Here is a 6,000-nt window from a genome sequence, read left to right as displayed (position 1 = left end):
CATCTTCGAAAGTAAGTTCATTTTGCATCTCTTTGTGGCTGTGTCCAGAGCTCTGCTTCACCAATAATGATAAACGGCAGAACCATGTGTTATTATCAATTCCTATCAAGATGCTACATTGTCTGGATTGTTCATTAGATACGTTAATTAATTACTATTTAAAGTGTGCAGCAAAAAAGCTAAATGCAACGTGTTTCCCTTCGATGGTAAGAGGAATTTTATTTGGAGAATAATGGAAGTATTAATCAGTGAGTCTACAGATTTTGAAACGTTCTATTAAAATTCTCTTTATATTGCAAATTCTCCTGAAATATATTGCATCAATTGAAACTGAGTGTCCCTTCGGGATATCAGTCATGCCAAGAATAAAAGAAAATCAGAAATGAGGATTTGCCAATCACTGACATTGGATTGCCCTTTCACATTGTCAGTTATGCAACACAGTTTCACTTAATTTTGAATACATCACCAAAGGTGATCTATTTTCGTGTAGCACATTTTCTATTTTGATATTCAATTACTTGTTACTTTAAAAGAATGTTTTATCTTAAAATGTTTATTTTTAATCAAAATGTATACTTGATTGCCATCTTATTTGTCCCCTTGGATCATCAGTTATTGTGTTCGTAAAATGCACTCAAATACTCCCCCACACATTAAATGTAAACAGAAGGTAGTTGACAAAATCATGACTGACTGCATATGATTTCAGTATGTGACAATTTTCTCTGTCATTTCCTCCCTTCAATTCTTTTTGTGTTAAGAATACACATTAGCAACCTATACTGCAGTACTCAATGGATTATAATTAGGTGCTGGAAATATCTTCAACCTAGGAAAGCTGGCATCTCTTGAAACACTCCTATTGCAATCTTGACTGAGATCATAAAAGTTTAGCATGGGATTGTCCCTGTGCTGTATGGCTCACTACTAGGCTGAACAGGCAGTAAAATGTATCATGAGATCTGAACACATGGATTGTCCAAAGATCATGTAGTATACATTCATAAGCCTGTGGGCATCAAGTCATTAGAAACATAAAAGAAACTTAAAGGGAACCAGGGAATATTTATATGGAATGAAATCTGTGGTTTACTTTGGGATGAGGAATCTTTTGTGTGTCTGCTACTCCCCACAAAGACATCCTATTTTCTCCAGAGGATCCATTTCATTATTCCAACTACATTCCTTCACCATTGCCACATGTTACTGAATGCGCTGACACAACTGCTGGAACTCCGCTGCTCAGTGCCCTGTATCACCATCACCACATGATAATGGAAGGTTCCTCAACAGATTGCTGATTCAAAATTTTGTTAGGTGTAAAAAGGCTGGGAATCGAAAACTATTCTCATCAGACAAGAGCAGGTACAGGACATAAGTTTTTGAAAACAATGGATGAATTAGTTAAATGATGCAGAGAAGGATTTTAAAGAAACCGAAGAAGAAATAGGATTCTACAATTTTTGGTTGAAGTCACAAGTTTAATATATGGAATAATGTGCCATTATTTCTTCTAGGTTGATCTTCAAATTCTTCCTCATCATGTTTAGAACTCAGAAAGCAAAGAATGTTATTTATGAATCAATGTCCAAAACAGCATCATGTCAGTCTCTGTATCATCTTGATACAGCATTATAGTTTCTTCCTTTACACCCGTAGCCCTTTTGACAGACAGAACCTCCTCCATGTCCTTCAGGGACGGGAGCAGGACAAATGTAAATGTAGTTTCCTCCCGCAGATCAGGAATAGGTGACAATTCAAGCTGAGTCAACCAATGACATTTAAATTAAGTGACCTCCTGTTCCTCTCTGAATTTTGATACGGTCAGCAGCAGAGTTCCTGGGAAGGTGCATCTTGGCATTTCAACCAGGATGTGTCCTGCTGAAGCATTCTGGCCCCTCATTCTCAATTATACAATGTTTTATTCCTCCCCACCGGCCAATCAAATTATTGAGGATAATTAAAGATTTGTATCCATTCTGAAAAACAGGAACACAATCTTTATACACATTTCTAAAGAAATTACATGGTAACTGTTGAAATCATTACACTTTTTTTGATGATTTATCATATTCCCACATTCTACCACCACTCAATCTTTTTCCACTCATCACCATGCTCAAGGCTACTTTCTGTAATAGGAGTTAGGAACATTCTGCCCAATATTGTCTATCAGCAGTAACTTAAATGTAGAAAAATGTCACAAGCCATTTAACAGGGCACATTAGGAAACTGTCAGTATTGCTTTCCATACAGACTTTTCACCAAATTCCTTAACTAAGGATCACCCACTATAAATACATATCAAGATTAATTAATGTTGAGTTACTAGCTGCAGAAATAGCTCAACCATAGGATATTTTAAACCTTAATATTCATATGTAAATCATACATTGGAATCATTTTTGCTTGAAGAGAAATAATATACTGAAACCCCTAACTGCCTCAATTGTATGAATCATCTCATTGTCTTATTAATGGCAATGTTATTGAACTAGTAATCCAGTGGACAAGGCTAGTGGAACATGATTCAAATCCAGAGAAGGCATGTGGCTTCTGGGAATATGGATTCAAATCCCACCATGGCAGCTATTAGATTTTAAATTTGATTAATAAAACCTGGAATTGAAAGCCTAGCCATAGTAACCAAGAAGCTGTCATCAATTTTTGTAAGATCCCATCCAGCTCACAAATACTCCTCAGGAAAGGATATCTGCCACGCCGACCTGGTCTGGCCTACATGTGACTCGAGAGATGCAGCAATATGTTTGACTCTCAACTGTTTTCTGAAATGGCTCAGCAAGCCACTCAGTTTAAGATCAATTATGGATGGACAACAAGTGGGCTGTGGCCTTTATAGTGATGCCCACATACCATGAAAGAAACCGAATCAATGTTTTCTGTTATGAGCCCATTGACCTTTTCACTGACTGTTATAATTGCTGAAGACATAGCTGAATCTTCTATTGGTTTTAACTGTTGTATAGGGATCTGAAGGAATCTGAAATTGTCAATATTTGATGGAATGCAGAAAGCACCACCCATTGTGATAATTTCATGAAGATTTGGGTGGAGAGTAAAGAAGGAGGATATAGGATACTGACCTGGGGCTAGTGTGCTCCAGCCTCTGTAGTAACGTAGGTCATATACATGTAGTTTGGAAATAGTCGCAGATTTGCAATAAATTTTGTTTACTCAATAAGACTCATCTGGTTTGACCAGAAAGACAGCTACCCTCATCAACATTAGGCTATCTCAGACTTGAAGGATTCCACACATACATTGGCTATAGTGAACCCTTGCTACCATATAAAGAGCAGAGATGACCAGCAACATTTCGAAATGATGCTAACTCAGAGAAGTTGGAATTTAAGCCTTCAAGAAACAGGGGAAAAATATTTTGATGAACAGAAAACTTTAAGAAAAACAGAGACTGTTGATTGCTGAAGAGAGTGGACCTAATAAACCTTGTGGTAACCCTCAACACAGAAGAATACTCCGGAGAACGACACAGAAAGCATTTCAGATGTAACAGATGATACACTGGGTGGAATCCTATATTAATTTGAGCATCTATGGTCTGTGGTGAGATTTGTGGCAGAATCCGACAACAAGTCAGGAAAGGCCTAATTCATTCCCGGGACCATCTGACTGAACTTTTTTAGACCTTTGATACACACCAGGGTGATGCAGCGGTGAGTTGCCAATTTTGGAGGATTATTAGTTGTTAATGTACCAACTCCTCTCATTAATATTTAGCTTCCTATCTTACTGAACATGACAAATTAGTTAAACGTTGAGAAGCCTCAGCACGGAGGTCAAAGCATGCCCCTGGCATGTATGGAGAATTAAAGTTAGAAGTCATAAGAGACAGACTTGTTGTAGGGAGTACTGAATGTCTTAATCAAATTTATTTAGTCAGAGAAGAGCTAACTCTAGGGAAAGGCATTCAGATGATGAATAAAGCAGACGTCTGGAAGAACAACAGATCAATTCCAACAGAAAAAAGGTAGGACTAGACACATGATATCTACGTATCTCTTTATTTCTTAATGTACAGAATCATAAAAGACACAGCCGATAAGTCAATGCAGTGGGCAGGACAGATACCAGATACTAAAAGGTTGTCAATGCTGTGGAATAAAGAATCTTCACAGATTCAGTGTCTAAAAAGGAATGATTCAGGACGTCACCACAGAAAAGAAAAAGGCTGAAGAACTGCCCATCCAGAGAGATAAACACTCCTTGGTAGTTTGAATTTGATCAAACAACTTGACATGCAGATATTCACATCAACGAGCACCTTACAAATTTCAAGTTAGACACAGGACAGAAACGTAGCTTTGCTTGACAAAATACTACTTACAGCTGATAAATGTTGAGTTACATTGTTCAGGGGTATCACGCTTAACATTAAAATGTGTGCTATTAGCAACTGTCCAACCTAGGGGACAGCAAGAAAACCCTTCTGTACTTCACAACCAAGAACTCTCACTCCCGAGTAACACGGGTGTGTATTAACCTCAATATTGATTAAAATACATAAGAAGTTAAACAACAAAAGGTTAAGGAAATGCATACTGGAAATTTTGTTCATGTCCGTAAACTCATGGAGAGACTTAAATTTTAGAAAACAAAATACCCAGAAGTTACTTTCATCAGAATTAAGAATTGTTTCATGCCATAAATGAGGTGGAAAATTGTAATTATATGATTTGGCTGAAATGATTTTCACTGCTAACAAAGTTGAAAAGAGTTATGATTCCAAAATGACAAGAAAATTTTGAGATCAACTACAAGCAGAGCTAATAACTGAGGAGATGTATCATGATAGATGATGTAAACATTTGCAACTAAATTTAATCAGTTTGCCTCACTGCACAGTGAATAACCCTCTCCTGCAAATTCAAGCCTGCTGTTTGGGGCTGAGGTGATTGGGAACAGCCAAGGTCAAATGAAATGTCAGACCTCCCCACCTTCCAAATAAGAATCTCCAACAATAATAAAGTTAATCACGTCAAGCAAGAATGAATCACCAGCTAAGGAATTGGACAAGTTGGTTTCAACAATAATTCAATTTCTGAGCAAGAAAACTACCTACTTCAACACAGAGCTACACAGGGATCAGAACTAAATTGCATTGACATGAATTGAAGATGTAGTGCATACAATTGCACAGAAGTCAACAATAAAAAGAGACAAACAACGTGAAAAGATTCAAGACACTGCAAGAAAAAAATCATCTGTATAGCAAAGACCACACCAATAGTTATAAAGAATAGACATCAATAATCTGTAAAAGAAATGCAAGAGATTAAAGACCTTCTCGTTCAAGATAGAAGCAAGGACCTCAGATCTTTAGGATTACAGTCAAAATCAACTATCTTCTATCTGACAAATTACTATTCTTCCACATCCAAAGCAAACATGTTCAGGTGCATGAAACATCCAGATCATCTGAATTTGTAAAGTCAAAGACTCGGGAGAGAAAATGCAGTGGTAAATGTAAATATTTAAGCAAATGTATCACAATACAATAGTTGAGAAAAAAAGACTTGTGGAAAAATGGTGTATGTGGGAAAATGCAGTGGATTGATTTTTTTTTTAGTTGAGTACAATAAGTAGCACCAACTACGGGGAGATCACAGGGACTTGGTAGGAAAATAAGAGAGCACTTTATAGGACATAATCTGGGGCTAGTGTGCTGCTATTAGTCTTTAAGGTTGGAAGATATAGGTGCAGGATTAGGCCATTCAGCCTATCATGTCTGCTCTATCATTCGAACATGGCTGATATGTTTCTCAACTGCATTGTCCTGTCTTCTCCCCTTAACCTTCAATCCTCTTACTAATCAAGAACATATCTATCTCTGTCTTGGATCACAGCGTGTATCAGATTCGGACAAATATAATTAAGAGAAGGCTCAACAACAGCAATTTGTTTAAATATGTATGTTTATTAAGTAATAATAATGATTATAGTGGTAATGATAAATAA

This window comes from Rhincodon typus, chromosome 16 (genome assembly GCF_021869965.1).
Source record: "Rhincodon typus isolate 14 chromosome 16, sRhiTyp1.1, whole genome shotgun sequence".
Classification (NCBI taxonomy): Eukaryota; Metazoa; Chordata; class Chondrichthyes; order Orectolobiformes; family Rhincodontidae; genus Rhincodon; species Rhincodon typus.
This window is presented reverse-complemented; position numbering follows the sequence as displayed.